Raw genomic sequence first — 14,085 nt, forward strand, 5'->3', positions numbered from 1 at the left:
TGCTTCCTGCCTCCAGTGTGTCCAATCCCTTAATAATCTTATATGTTTCAATCAGATCCCCTCTCATCCTTCTAAATTCCAGTGTATACAAGCCCAGTCGCTCCAATCTTTCAACAATCAGAATACAGTGACTTGATGAAAGAGTATGAGGACTTGTTCAAAGGGCTTGGTTGTCTTCCAGGAGAGCACACAATTAAAATTGACAACACACAGTGCCACCCATAGTACATCCATGTAGAAAAGTGCCTTTTGCATTACATCATCAACTGAAAACAGAGCTCGACAGAATGCAACGGCTAGGAGTCATAAAGAAATTATGAACCGACTGAATGGGTCAATTCGCTTGTCATTGTTGATAAGAAAAATGGAAAACTGAGGATTTGCTTAGATCCAAGAGACCTGAATCGAGCCATTAAAAGAGAGCATTTCAAATTGCCTACTCGTGAAGAAATTATGTCACAGTTTGCTAATGCAAAGTAAATTAGATGCATCCTCTGGATTCTGGCAACTTAAACTAGATGAACCGAGTTCAAAGCTGTGCACCTTTAACACTCCTTTTGCCAGATACTGTTTCCTTCGGCTTCCATTTGGAATTGCATCAGCTCCTGAAGTGTACCATAAAACCATTCACATGCTGTACGAGCACATTGAAGGCGTGGATACTTCCATGGACAATATTATTGTTTGGGGATCATCTAAACAAGAGCATAACACCAGACTCAGACAAATCTTTGAGGCAACATGCAAGGCAAACCTGAAGTTGAATAAAGACAAATGTCAGCTAGGAGTGACTGAACTTACCTTTGTGGGTAATATTATCAGCAATGAGGGTATGTGTCCTGATCCATTGAAGGTTTCTGCTATTGAGAACATGCTGAGACCGCAATGTAAAAAGGATGTTCAAAGGTTCATGGGAATGGTCAACTACATGGGAAAATTCATACCCAATCTTTTGGAACAGCTTGCTCCATTGAGGCAGCTAACAGAAAAGAAAAACAAATGGAGCTGGAATTATGAACAGGAGAAGGCATGGCAAAATCTCAAGAAAGTGCTCACTAAAGAACCTGTGTTGAAATTCTGTGATGCTGAGAGACCCATCAAAATCTCATGTGATGCATCTCAAGCAGACTTAGAGGCAGTATTACTCCAGAAGCATGATTAGGAATGGCTACCAGTGGCCTATGCATCTCATTCATTATCTGATCCAGAAATAAGGTACGCCCAATTTGAAAAATAATTGCTCAGCATTATGTTTGCTTGCGAGAGATTTCATCAGTTTGTGTCAGGGTAACCTGTTGATGTTGAAACTGATCATAAGCCTCTGATTGCATTGTTTCACAAACCTTTAAGTGACTGTCCTTTGTGAATTCAGTGAATGATGATCAAATTGCAAAGATATGCATTGAATGTGTCAAACACACCTGGAAAATTCATGTACACGCCTGACACACTTTCCAGAGCTGTGGATCCAACAACAAAGGACAGTCACAGGGACGCTGTTGATGTTCAGGCATTTGTTGATATGATCATAGGGACTGTACCTGTTGCTCCCGAAAAGTTGGAACTGCTGCGTCTTGAGACAGAGAAAGACAAATTTCTCAGTCAGGTTATACAAGTGGTGATGGATGGATGGCCAGATAATAGGCATGACTGTACCTCAGAAGTACAAGAATATTGGAACCACAGATCAGAACTTTCTGTTGTGGATGGGATATTGTACAACGGTAGCAGAATTGTGATTCCTAAAAGTCTCCGAAAAGAAATGCTTGGGAAAATTCATGAAGGCCACCTAGGTATTGAAAAGTGTAAGAGAAGGGCACGGGAAGTGATGCTTTGGCCCAGGATGAATCAAGAAATTGCAGAATTGGTGTCTTCTTGTCAAATATGCCTTAAATACCAACCTAGCAACCCTAAGGAAGCACTGCACCTACATCCTAGTCCTCAGAGACCTTATCAGAAGGTAGGCATTGATCTTTTTGTAACTGACAACAAAGATTATCTATTAATAACAGGTTACTACTCATTGTATCCTGAAGTGTGTGGTCTGAGCAGAACAACTGCAGAGAATGTAATTACATGTATGAAATCAGTTTTTTTCCAGACATGATGCACCTGATGAAGTTTTCAGAGACAGTGGTCCACAATTCAATGGTGAATGCATGAGACATTTTGCTCATGAATGGGGCTTTGTTCATACAACATCTAGTCCATTTCTCCCTCAGTCCAATGGATTAGTTAAGAAATTGGTAGGAATTATCAAGAAACTGATGCACAAAGCAAAAGATAGTGGAGGTGATTTTTATAAAGCTTTGTTAGCCTATCACAGTACTCCACTTGAATGTGGATTTTCACCTGCTCAACTCTTGATAGGATGCTGTTTGAGATCCAATCTGCCAATAGATGAGAGCTTTCAGTGAACAGAGGGAGGTGAACAAGTGAAAAGATGGAAAGATGAACACAAAGCAAAGCAGAAAACATACTTTGACAGATGTTCTCGTCCATTACCTGAACTGCACCAATACTTGAAAAAGTAGAACCCAGATCATACATGGTCCAAACAGAAGAAGGAGCAGTGTTAAGAAGAAATCACAAAGACCTCAAGAAAGAGCCAGCTTCAGAGTTTCAATTAACTGATGCAGACCAGACACAAGAACTGTGTGAACCACTTAGAAGGTCAATTCGTGTTCATAAACCCCCAGAGAGACAGATAGAGACATGTTAAATTATGCATTTGCTCTGGTCAGTGTTGCTAATTGTCTTTCTTTTTAAAGAAAGGAAGATGTGGTGATATGGCATGTAAGAACGTGATTGGAGAGAGTTCTGACCATGCGCAGGGATGATAGAAAGATTGAGAAACATGGCATTGTAAACACGTTGTGGTTGTTGTTAAATAAAATTCTATTTCTTCCAGAATACGGTTCTTAATTAATAACCCACGGTACGTATGAATATAAAGGACACAACAATAAGGTGTTGCTCCTTCAACCTGAGTGTGGTCTTGTCACGACAGTAGAGGAAGCCGTGGACTGACATGTTGGAATGTGAATGAGAAGTGGAAATAAAATGAGTGGCCACTGGGAGATCCTGCTTTTCCTGCTGGATAGAGCATAGGTGCTCAGCGAAGCAGTCTCCCAATCTATGTTGGGTCTCACCAATATACAGGAGCCACACCAGGAGCACTGGATATAGTAGACGACTCCAACAGATTCACAGATGAAGTGTCACCTTTCCTGGAAGGATTGTTTGGGGCCCTGAATATTAGTGAGGGAGGATCTGGGTTTGTTTTCTGTGTGAAGTCAGCAGGTTCTTACTGTAACCTTATGGATTGACTGCCCACTGTAAATTAGTACTAGTGCTGTAGGTGAGTGGTAGAATCTGGAGTGACTTGTTGGGAATGTAGAGAGAATAAAAACTGAAACAAGTGTAGGATTCATGGTTGATATGGATTTGGTGCGTCACTCTGTATGTCTTTGTGACTGTAACCTTTTTTTCCCTTTAGAAGTAGGCATACTAGAGGTGTTGGAATATTTGATTACATTTGCACAGCTTTCAGTTCTATTCACAACTCCACAGATAACAATGCACTCTGTTGATGCAAATCCTGGTCAACATTCCAGCCTGGGCTAATAAATGGCAGGAAATACTTTTGTTGCCAAGAGCTAGTCTAACCAATGATCTCCCTTTTGACATTTGCTGTTATCATCACTGAGCCCCTATCATTATCAATGTTGAGTCTCCATCAGCAACATCCTGGGCTGTTGGTGGTGTGGGGTGTGATTTTTGTAATTATAGGGAGTCAGCGGTGACCAGAAGCTGATGAGGAGAGCAATAAAAATACAGCCATCAAAAGAGCAGTTCGAAAGTTAGATATTTTGCTATATGGGAATCACTACTGCTGCTGCCAGAGGCTTCCTGGCAAAAACAAGTTGCATCCAGAGCATAGCGAAATACTGCCCACTTACCCAGGTGAATGTTTTCCCAACAGCACTCAAAAAATTCAATGTAATCAGCACAAAGTAGCTCATTTAACTGGAACTTGATTGCCACTCTGCATATTCACAGTTTCCTATAGTATCCACCACATACAAAACACAGTGGAGCAACTCACTAAAGAGTCTTCAACAGCAGCTTCAATCCCCTAGCTCCTACCACCAGAATGACATGGTTATCAGACATTTAAGGATGGCCCCACCAGCCTCAAGTCACATACTAAAGTTGCTTGGAAATGTATCATTGTTCCCTCAATGTCATTTCAGTCTAAAAACTGGACCTCTTTACATAATAGCTCTATAGGAGTGCCTTGTCTGCAAGGACTGGTAGTGTCACCACCTCCACAGGGGCAGTGAGGATTCAAAATAAATGCTGGCCTTTCCAGCACGACTCACATCTTGTAAATAAGTAAAAAGTAACTCCACTTCAAAGCACTCATAGACATGAAAGATACTGAACAAAATCAAGGACTCTTTTCAATCTAAGGTACTTATCCATATGGTGTTCTTAGAAATCCTTACTACCTTTTGTGGGGAAATTTCATTAAAATATGTGTACAGTTCAATTAGTAATAAGCACTGGAGCTCCAATTCTGTTTTATACAGTTGTAATTGTCAATAAAACTATTCAAAGGGTAAATTATCAGAATCAGAATCAAGTTTAATATCACTGTTGTGAAATTTGTTGTTTTGTGACAGCAGTACATTGTAATACATAATATTAAAAGCTGTAAATGACAATAAATAAACACATTTAAATAAGTAGTGCAAAAAGAGAGGAAGAACAAAAATACTGAGGTAGTGTTGATTGGTTCAATGTCTATTCAGAAATCTGATGGCAGAGAGAAAGGAAAAAGCAGTTTCTGAATCATTGAGTGCATGTCTTCAGTCTCCTGTATCTCCTTCTTGATGGGAACAATGCGAAGAGCGCAAGTCCTGGGTGATGGGAGTCCTTCATGATGGAAGCTGCCTATTGAGCCATCACCTTTTGAAGGTGTCCTTGTTCTGGGAATGCTCATGCCATGATGGAGCTGGCAGAGTTTACAAATTTCAGCAGCTTTTTCCAATCCTGTGCAGTGGCCCCTCCATACAAGCTAGTGATGCAACCAGTTAGAATGCTCACTATGGTAGATCTGTAATTCATGTAACATGTCTGACTCCCACATTGATACACAGAGCTCATGGTGTACTGGGCAGGAATGATAACTGCTCTTTTGTGTGCTTTAAGTTACGACTACTTACAAGACATTACAAAACACTGGAGAGGTACCACGAAATTCACTAAATCCACTGGTCGCACAGGAAAACTAGCATGATCAAAATATCTCAGGCCAACAAAGGTTGGTCCTTGATACACAAAATGAGCTTCAAAGGGCTGGCTGCATCACTTGCATGTCTGAAACTAGACTCCCAAAATAAAACACTACTCTGATATATATCAAGGAAAGAAATTATGAGATGGAGAATGCAAATAATTCAAAGTTTGCTTCAAAATGCATCACATTGCCACTGACATGGGAATACCACGTCCACTGCTCAGAAGGAGGAGTATTTTGGATAACTTTCATAGTCTTGTCTGTGCATAGGAAGCTCATGGAAACCCAATATAAATGATGCAACTACGGCACCACATCCCAAAGTACCCATCTGCACATCCTGTCAAATCCTTCATCCCTAAAGAATACCATTAGCAAAATGGTTAGCACAATGCTATTACAGCTTGGGGTAGCGGAGTTCGGAGATCAATTCCAATGTTACCTTTAAGTGGTCTGTACGTCCTCCTATTGAATGCATGGGTTTTCTCCATATAACAATTACAGCATGGAAACAGGCCATCTCAGCCCTTCTAGTCCGTGCCAAACGCCTACTCTCACCTAGTCCCACCAACCTGCACTCAGATCATAACCCTTCATTCCTTTCCTGTCCATATACCTATCCAATTTTTTTAAAAATGACAATATTGAACCTGCCTCAACTACTTCTACTGGAAGCTCGTTCCACACAGCTACCACTCTCTGAGTAAAGAAGTTACCCCTTGTGTTACCCTTAAACTTTTGCCCCTTAACTCTCAACTCATGTCTTCTTGTTTGAATCTCCCCTACTCTCAATGGAAAAAGCCTATCCACATCAACTCTATCTATTCCATTCATAATTTTAAATACCTCTATCAAGTCTCCCCTCAACCTTCTACACTCCAAAGAATAAAGACCTAACTTGTTCAACCTTTCCCTGTAACTTAGGTGCTGAAACCCAGGTAACATTCTAGTAAATCTTCTTTGTACTCTCTCTATTTTGTTGATATCTTTCCTATAATTTGGTGACCAGAAATGTACACAATACTCCAAATTTGGCCTTACCAATGCCTTGTATAATTTTAACATTACATCCCAACTCCTATACTCAATGCTCTGATTTATAAAGGCCAGCATACCAAAAGCTTTCTTCACCACCCTATCCACATGAGATTACACCTTCAGGGAACTAGATCACTCTGCTCTACTGCATTCCTCAATGCCCTACCATTTACCATGTATGTCCTATTTTGATTATTCCTACCAAAATGTAGCACCTCACACTTACCAGCATTAAACTCCATCCGCCATCTTTCAGCCCACTCTTCTAACTGGCCTAAATCTCTCTGCAAGCTTTGAAAACCTACTTCATTATCCACAATGCCACCTATTTTAGTATCATCTGCATACTTACTAATCCAATCTACCACTCCATCATCCAGATCATTAATGTATATGACAAGCAACATTGGACCTAGTACAGATCCCTGAGGCACACCACTAGACACCGGCCTCCAACCTGACAAACAGTTATCCACCACTACTCTCTGGCATCTCCCATCTAGCCACTGTTGAATCTATTTTAGTACTTCAATATTAATACTTAACGATTGAACCTTCCGAACTAACCTTCCATGCGGAACCTTGTCAAAGGCCTTACTGAAGTCCATATAGACAACATCCACTGCCTTCCCTTCATCCACTTTCCTTGTAACCTCCTCAAAAAACTCTAATAGATTTGTTAAACATGACCTACCACACACAAAGTCGCGTTGACTCTCCCTAATAAGTCCCTGTCTATCTAAATACTTGTAGATCCTACCTCTTAGTACACCTTCCAATAATTTACCTACTACTGACGTCAAACTTACTGGCCTATAATTTCCCAGTTTACTTTTACAGCCTTTTTTAAACAGCGGAACAACATGAGCTATCCTCCAATCCTCCAGCACCTCACCCGGAGATATCGACATTTTAAATATATCTGCCAGAGATATTATATTTCTCTCTGTTATTCATACACACAATGGGAACATGAAAACAAAAGTAGCAGATCCACCCTTCAGATCTTTTCACCAAGTACTTAGATTATGGTGGCATCGTAACCCTATTTACACAAGTATCCATATCCCATTACTTTCTGAGTGAGCAAACTCCTTTCAATTTGAATAAAGGTTTCTATTTCTGTTCAAATCTATCATGTTTAGATAGAGGGGATTTGCCATTTCTTCCATGTTCTTCATAAATATGTGTTTACAATTTTTATCCTCTCAATATCCTACCTTTATTTTTTCTTTTTCTTTTCTCTTATCCTATATATCTCCATTGGACCGTTTGTAATTATGTGGCCTATGAGATGGAAAGCCACTGATCCTTCAATGATTGCTCACCTTCAATCTGAGTTTCTGACCATTACAACAACACAACATTTACACTGCCAAGAATTTTAATGAGTTGCCCCAAGGTTCTTTGCAAAAGAGCCAAACAAAATTTAGTAGTGACCCACCTATGGAGATACTTGGTTGAATGACCAAAAACTTGGTCAAAAGACAGAGTTTAAAATCCATCTTAAAGTTGGATGCAGTGTAGTGTGGCAGTTGGGGAGTGGGTGGGAAGGGAAGGGATTTTCAGAACAGAAGACCCTAGTAGCAGTTGTGATGAGCTGAAGGAAATAAGGTGTGTGTGTGTGTGTGTGTGTGTGTGTGTGTGTGTGTGTGTGTGTGTGTGTGTGTGTGTGTGTGTGTGTGTGTGTGTGTGTGTGTGTGTGTGTGTGTGTGTGTGTGTGTGTGTGTGTGTGTGGCCAGAAAGAACAAGGGTGGTAGATGAAAGGGTCTTGTTGTAAATTCAGCACTTTAGCATTGTTACCATCTGTTTAACTGTCAATTGCAAAGCACCAGAATCTGAGGATACTCCCTACGATGTCTCTGTGGCAAATATTTCAAACAAAAGGAAATTCCAAGTACAAAATCCAAGATTATTGATGATACAGCTCTGCATCAGTCTCGACATGTTGGAAAAGGATCACTAAGTAAATGAAGATTATTCACATTCTTTGTGACATTTAACCATAAAATAGACGCAATGATAAGAAAATAATCATAGACTATAGATCTGCTTGGTTGGGAATCACAGCTCACAAAAATCTGGTTACTAACTATCTTTCTTATTCTTTCTGGCTGTTACTCAAACAAACGATTTCCCACAAAAGTAGGCACATTGACATAAATCCAGCACAGGATTAGTTCTACAACTCAATACTAACAATGAGGAGACATAATTAAAGAGAAAAGACAATATGTTTCAAAAGGGCAGGAATAATGAGAAAGGAGGTGGAGCAGTCAAACAGAGAAAATACTTTTTATGGATCTAAAGAAACAACACACTAACAGACCCTTCTAGCCCATAAGCCTGCAATGCCCAATTACACCCATGTGACCAATTAACCTACTAATCTGCACATGTTTGGATTGTGGGAGGAAACTGGATCACTCATGTTCAGTCATGGGCTGAGTGTACAAACGCCTTACAGAGAGTGGTGGGAATTGAATCCAGGTTGCTGAAGCTGTATTAGCATTACACTGACTGCCCAAGCCTATGATATCTGGCATTCCCAGGTGATCTTCCATTCAGGTACTAACCAGGCCTGAGCTCACTGAGGTGCTATAGACTAGTTTACTAGCGGCTTGTAAGATATACATGCAGAGTAGAATTGAAGATTTTTTTTTAAAACTTTAATTTTAACATTATTAACGATAATGGTGCCATTCAAATGAAAGGAAACATAGAGTTAGATTACATAGCAGAAATAATAAAGTCATTGTACTGGAGATTTTCATTATTAGAACGCAGAAATTTACAGTACATTACAGGCCCTCTGGCCCACAATGTTGTGTCAACCATGTAACTTACTCCAGCGACTGCCTAGAATTTCCTTAGCACATAGCCTTCTATTTTTCTTAGCTCCAGGTACCTATTTCCAAGCGCCTTAAAACTATGCCCCCTCGTGTTAGCCACTTCAACCCTGAGACAAAACCTCTGGCTATCCACACAATCAATGCCCCTCATCATCTTATACACCTCTATCAGGTCACCTCTCATCCTCCGTCACTCCAAGGAGAAGAGGCCAAGTACACTCAACCTATTCTCATAAGGCATGCCCTCCAATCCAGGGAACATCCTTGTAAATCTCCTCTGCACTCTCTCTATTGTTTCCACAACCTTCCTGTAGTGAGGTGAACAGAACTAAACACAGTAAATATTCATGTGCCAATTCACATATCAAGTGAGTATGTTTTGATGCCATTTCAAACCCCATCACTGATACGTGTCCATTTGACAAACTAGTACACAGAGGCAACTTAACACATAACGATATTAAAAAGCATACGATGTTTACTTAAACATAAGAAGCCTGGGCAAGAAGCAAGGGCAGAATTGGGTAGAAGAAGGCAAAACAACCTTTGACCCTGATCCATCATTTACATATCCATTTTTCTCTAGATCAGTAACTTCATTTTAAATGAGTCCTTCAAAACACACCATGATTCAAGTGGCATTACAACTTTGACATCAGACACTAGGTGGCAACTCACCTTGAAATGAGGTGACAGCATTATCTGATATGAAGTGGAAACAAAAACAATAGATTAAACATTTATGACATATGTTCTGCCTTTCAATAAGATTAAGGCTGTTCTAATCTTGGCTCCACTTTCCTGACTGTTTCTCAGAACCCTTGACCCCTATAGTACTAAGTGCAAATTTGTATATTTTGGGTGTTAAATGCATTGATTTGGTATCCATGGCTCATGAGAAAGGAAATTCCAATGATTTACATCCCTTACAGTAAATTTCCACATTGCTTCCAGCTTAAATCTGCAGCTCCTTTTTCTGAACCTATGTTGCCGCCCCCCCCAGTTATAGAGATAAGGGAAATACATACGGCCTGCGTCCACCCTGTAATTGGAGGCTCAATAGCTATTGAAGACTCCCTGTAAAATTAGTGTGCAATGAATGAGACAGAGGATGTGACAGCTAGAATATCATTTGTTTCAATAAGTTTACCTCTCATTCTTCTAAATTCTAATGAATTTAAGTTATCAGAATCAGAAACAAAATTAATATCATCAGCATATGTCATGAAATTTGTTGTCTCTGTGGCAGCTGTACAATGCAATATATATTAATAGAAAAAACATGAATTACAGTAAGGAAGTAAATAAATAAATTATATATATTACATTAAGTCATGCAAAAATACAAATAAAAAAGTAGTGAGCGAGGTAGTATTCATGGTTTCAATGTCCATTCAGAAACTGGGTGGTAGAGGGAAAGAAGCAGTTCCAGAATAGTTAAGTGTCTGTCTTCAAAATCCTGCACCTCCTTCTTGATGGTAGCAATGAGATCAAGGCATGAACTAGGTGATGGTGATCCTTAATGTTGGGTTCCACCTTTTGAGGCATCAGTCCTTGATGATGTCCTAGTTACTATGGAGGCTAGTGCCCATGTTGGAGCCCACTAAGTTTACAACTCTGCAGCTCATTTTGATCCTGTGCAGTAGCCACCCCCCCACCCATACTAGACAGACAGGGATGCAGCCAATTGGAATGCTCCCTTCGGTACATCTGTAGTAATCTGTCAGTGTCTTTGGTGACATACTAAATCTCTTCAAACTTCCAATGAAATAAAGCTGCTGTCATGCCTTTTTTGTAGCTGTATTGATATGTTGGGTTCAAGATAGATCCTCAGAGATATAGAAACCTAGGAACCTGAAATTGCTCACTCTTTCCACTTCAAATCCCTCTGTGATAACCGGTGTCTGTTCCTTCATCCACAATCAGTTCTTGGGTCTTACTGATTCTGAGTGCAGGGTTGTTGCTGCGACATCACTCAGCTTGTAATTTGAGGGAATTACAAGTAGTCTAGACAAGGGAGATGCAGTGGATGTTGTGTATTTGGATTTTCAGAAGGCCTTTGACAAGGTGCCGCACATGAGGCTGCTAAACAAGATAAGGGCCCATGGAATTACGGGTAAGTTGCATACGTGGATAGAGCGTTGGTTGATTGGCAGGAAACAGAGAGTGGGAATAAAGGGATCCCATTCTGGTTGGCTGCCGGTTACCAGTGGTGTTCCACGGGGGTCCGTGTTGGGGCCGCTTCTTTTTACGTTGTATACCAGTGATTTGGATTATGGAATAGATGGCTTTGTGGCTAAGTTTGCTGATGATACAAAGATAGGTGGAGGGGCCGGTAGTGCTGAGGAAACAGAGAGTCTGCAAAGAGACTTGGATAGATTGCGGGAATGGGCAAAGAAGTGGCAAATGAATTACAATGTCAGAAAGTGTACGGTCATGCACTTTGGTAGAAGAAATAAACGGGCAGACTATTATTTAAATGGGGAGAGAATTCAAAGTTCTGAGATGCAACGGTACTTAGGAGTCCTCGTGCAGGATACCCTTAAGGTTAACCTCCAGGTTGAGTCGGTGGTGAAGAAGGCGAATGCAATGTTGGCATTCATTTCTAGAGGAATAGAGTATAGGAGCAGGGATGTGATGTTGAGGCTCTATAAGGCACTGGTAAAACCTCACTTGGAATACTGTGTGCAGTTTTGGGCTCCTTATTTAAGGAAGGATGTGCTGACGTTGGACAGGGTTCAGAGAAGATTCATTAGAATGATTCCGGGAATGAGAGGGTTAACATATGAGGAACGTTTGACCACTCTTGGACTGTACTCCTTGGAGTTTAGAAGAATGAGGGGGGACCTCATAGAAACATTTTGAATGTTGAAAGGCATGGACAGAGTGGATGTGGCAAAGTTGTTTCCCATGGTGGGGGAGTCTAGTATGAGAGGACATGACTTGAGGATTGCAGGGCGCCCATTCAGAACAGAGATGCAAAAAAAAATTTTTAGCCAAAGGATGGTGAATCTATGGAATTTGTTGCCATGGGCGGCAGTGGAGGCCAAGTCATTGGGTGTATTTAAGGCAGAGATTGATAGGTATCTGAGTAGTCAGGGCATCAAAGGTTATGGTGAGAAGGTGGGGGAATGGGACTGAAGGGGTGATTGGATCAGCTCATGATGAAATGGTGGAGCAGACTCAATGGGCCGAATGGCCGACTTCTGCTCCTTTGTCTTATGGTCTAACTAGCTGACTCCACTATGCCCTCTCATTACCATCTGAAATTCTGCCAAAAATAGTTGTGTCATTAGCAAATTTATAGATGGCACTTGAGCAATTACTAGCCACACAGTCATGGTGTAGAGAGGTATCAACTTTATCCGAGGAATCATCTGAATTTCTGTACAGCTGTGGTAAAATTTCTATGCTTACATGTATCATCTCTTTTGCAATAAAGGCAACATTCCATCTGTTCACAATTATTGTGAAATTTGCATGATATGTGTTCCAGGATCCCTCTACACAAGGCCATTCTATTCAGCTTTTCTATTCTTTCTATCAATTAAATAACCTCATATTTTCCCACATTATCTCCCAAGTGTTTACATTCTCATTAACATATCTGTATCCATTTTAGAGTTCATTGCACCCTCTTTGTTATTTGGTTCTCCACCTGTCATTGAGTCAAAGCTTATCTGGTTTTAATATATTCAGTCCCCTCATCCAAGTCATCAGCCAGCACCTCTTCTTAATGACAGAAGGTATCCTTGTTTAAGGAATGTACCCATACTGCTGTAGGTAGATGTTATAGGATTTTATATGGGCATACTGAGTGGGTTTTTGCACATGCAATAACTGGGGTCCTGGACAATACTGAACAACCTTTGTAAAATTAACTCGTAATGTGTAAAGGCTACAGATATACCCAACTCGGTTTATTTGATCATTTAACATCAAATACTATATTACAATACAGTTAGGAAGAAAGGAATGAATACCACAGTTACTGTATCCATATTCGCCTGTCTGCTCCAACCCCAGTACTCTCCCAATTATCATACCTTTCTTTCCACTGAGATGAATCTTGGGCTGCTACCAGCATCTTCAATGATATAAGTTAGACCAGACCAGGAGGGCAGAAAACTGGCGCAGTTTGATTTCTACCCCAGAGCTTATGAAGTCTTTGTGAAATCATTCCCTTAAAATACTGCAGTACCCTCAAGAGCAATGCAGAAAAAAATCTCGGTAATTATCACAAACTCACTTTGTCAAACGTTGATTTTCTTGCACAGATTTGTATTCCAAAACCTCTAATTACTCAATTGAAAAAGATTAAGCAAAGAGTTTGGCACAGAGAGAGAAAAAGGAGAAAAATGGTTTTTCAACATACTCATTAAAAAGGCAGATGAACGGATAGGCATTTTTTCCATTGAAGTATACTAAGTCTGTGAAGTCTGCTTGAAGTGTCCCTGGTGTATTCTGGGCAGAGGAGGGGGAGGGGAAAGAAAGATTTACTGAAGGCAGAAGACAGTGATCCTCCTCTGCCTTGGTTTTATGTTGTAGCAGGATTGCAGGATTTTCAGTTCCCAGTTTGTTTATACATTTTTTCTCACATTCTCTGTTACCCCAAAGATATAACTTCTCTGGAGGATTGACCATATGAACAATAGTCATTGCCCAACCCCATTCCTGCACCAATGTCGTGACTGTATTAAGTGAGCCTTGAGTGATATGTTAAACAGTGAAGATCACATCATGCACACAGAACCTTGAATTCTCTCTCATATTTGCACAGATTTGCAGCAGGATTATCGGAATAGTTATGATCAGAAACAATAATATTGGCTGAAACCAAATGATCAAAAGCACAGGCTGATTTTGTTCATTCAACATACAGCAGGAACA

At 40.4% G+C, this 14,085-nt stretch overlaps 1 protein-coding gene across 3 annotated transcripts in view; it reads right to left on the bottom strand.

The window, feature by feature from the left end:
• Positions 1 to 14,085, bottom strand: part of shank3a (SH3 and multiple ankyrin repeat domains 3a) — a 1,154,364-nt gene that overhangs the window by 960,436 nt on the left and 179,843 nt on the right. The window lies entirely within an intron of this gene.

The sequence above is a fragment of the Hemitrygon akajei genome, chromosome 14 (genome assembly GCF_048418815.1).
Source record: "Hemitrygon akajei chromosome 14, sHemAka1.3, whole genome shotgun sequence".
NCBI classification, from domain to species: Eukaryota; Metazoa; Chordata; class Chondrichthyes; order Myliobatiformes; family Dasyatidae; genus Hemitrygon; species Hemitrygon akajei.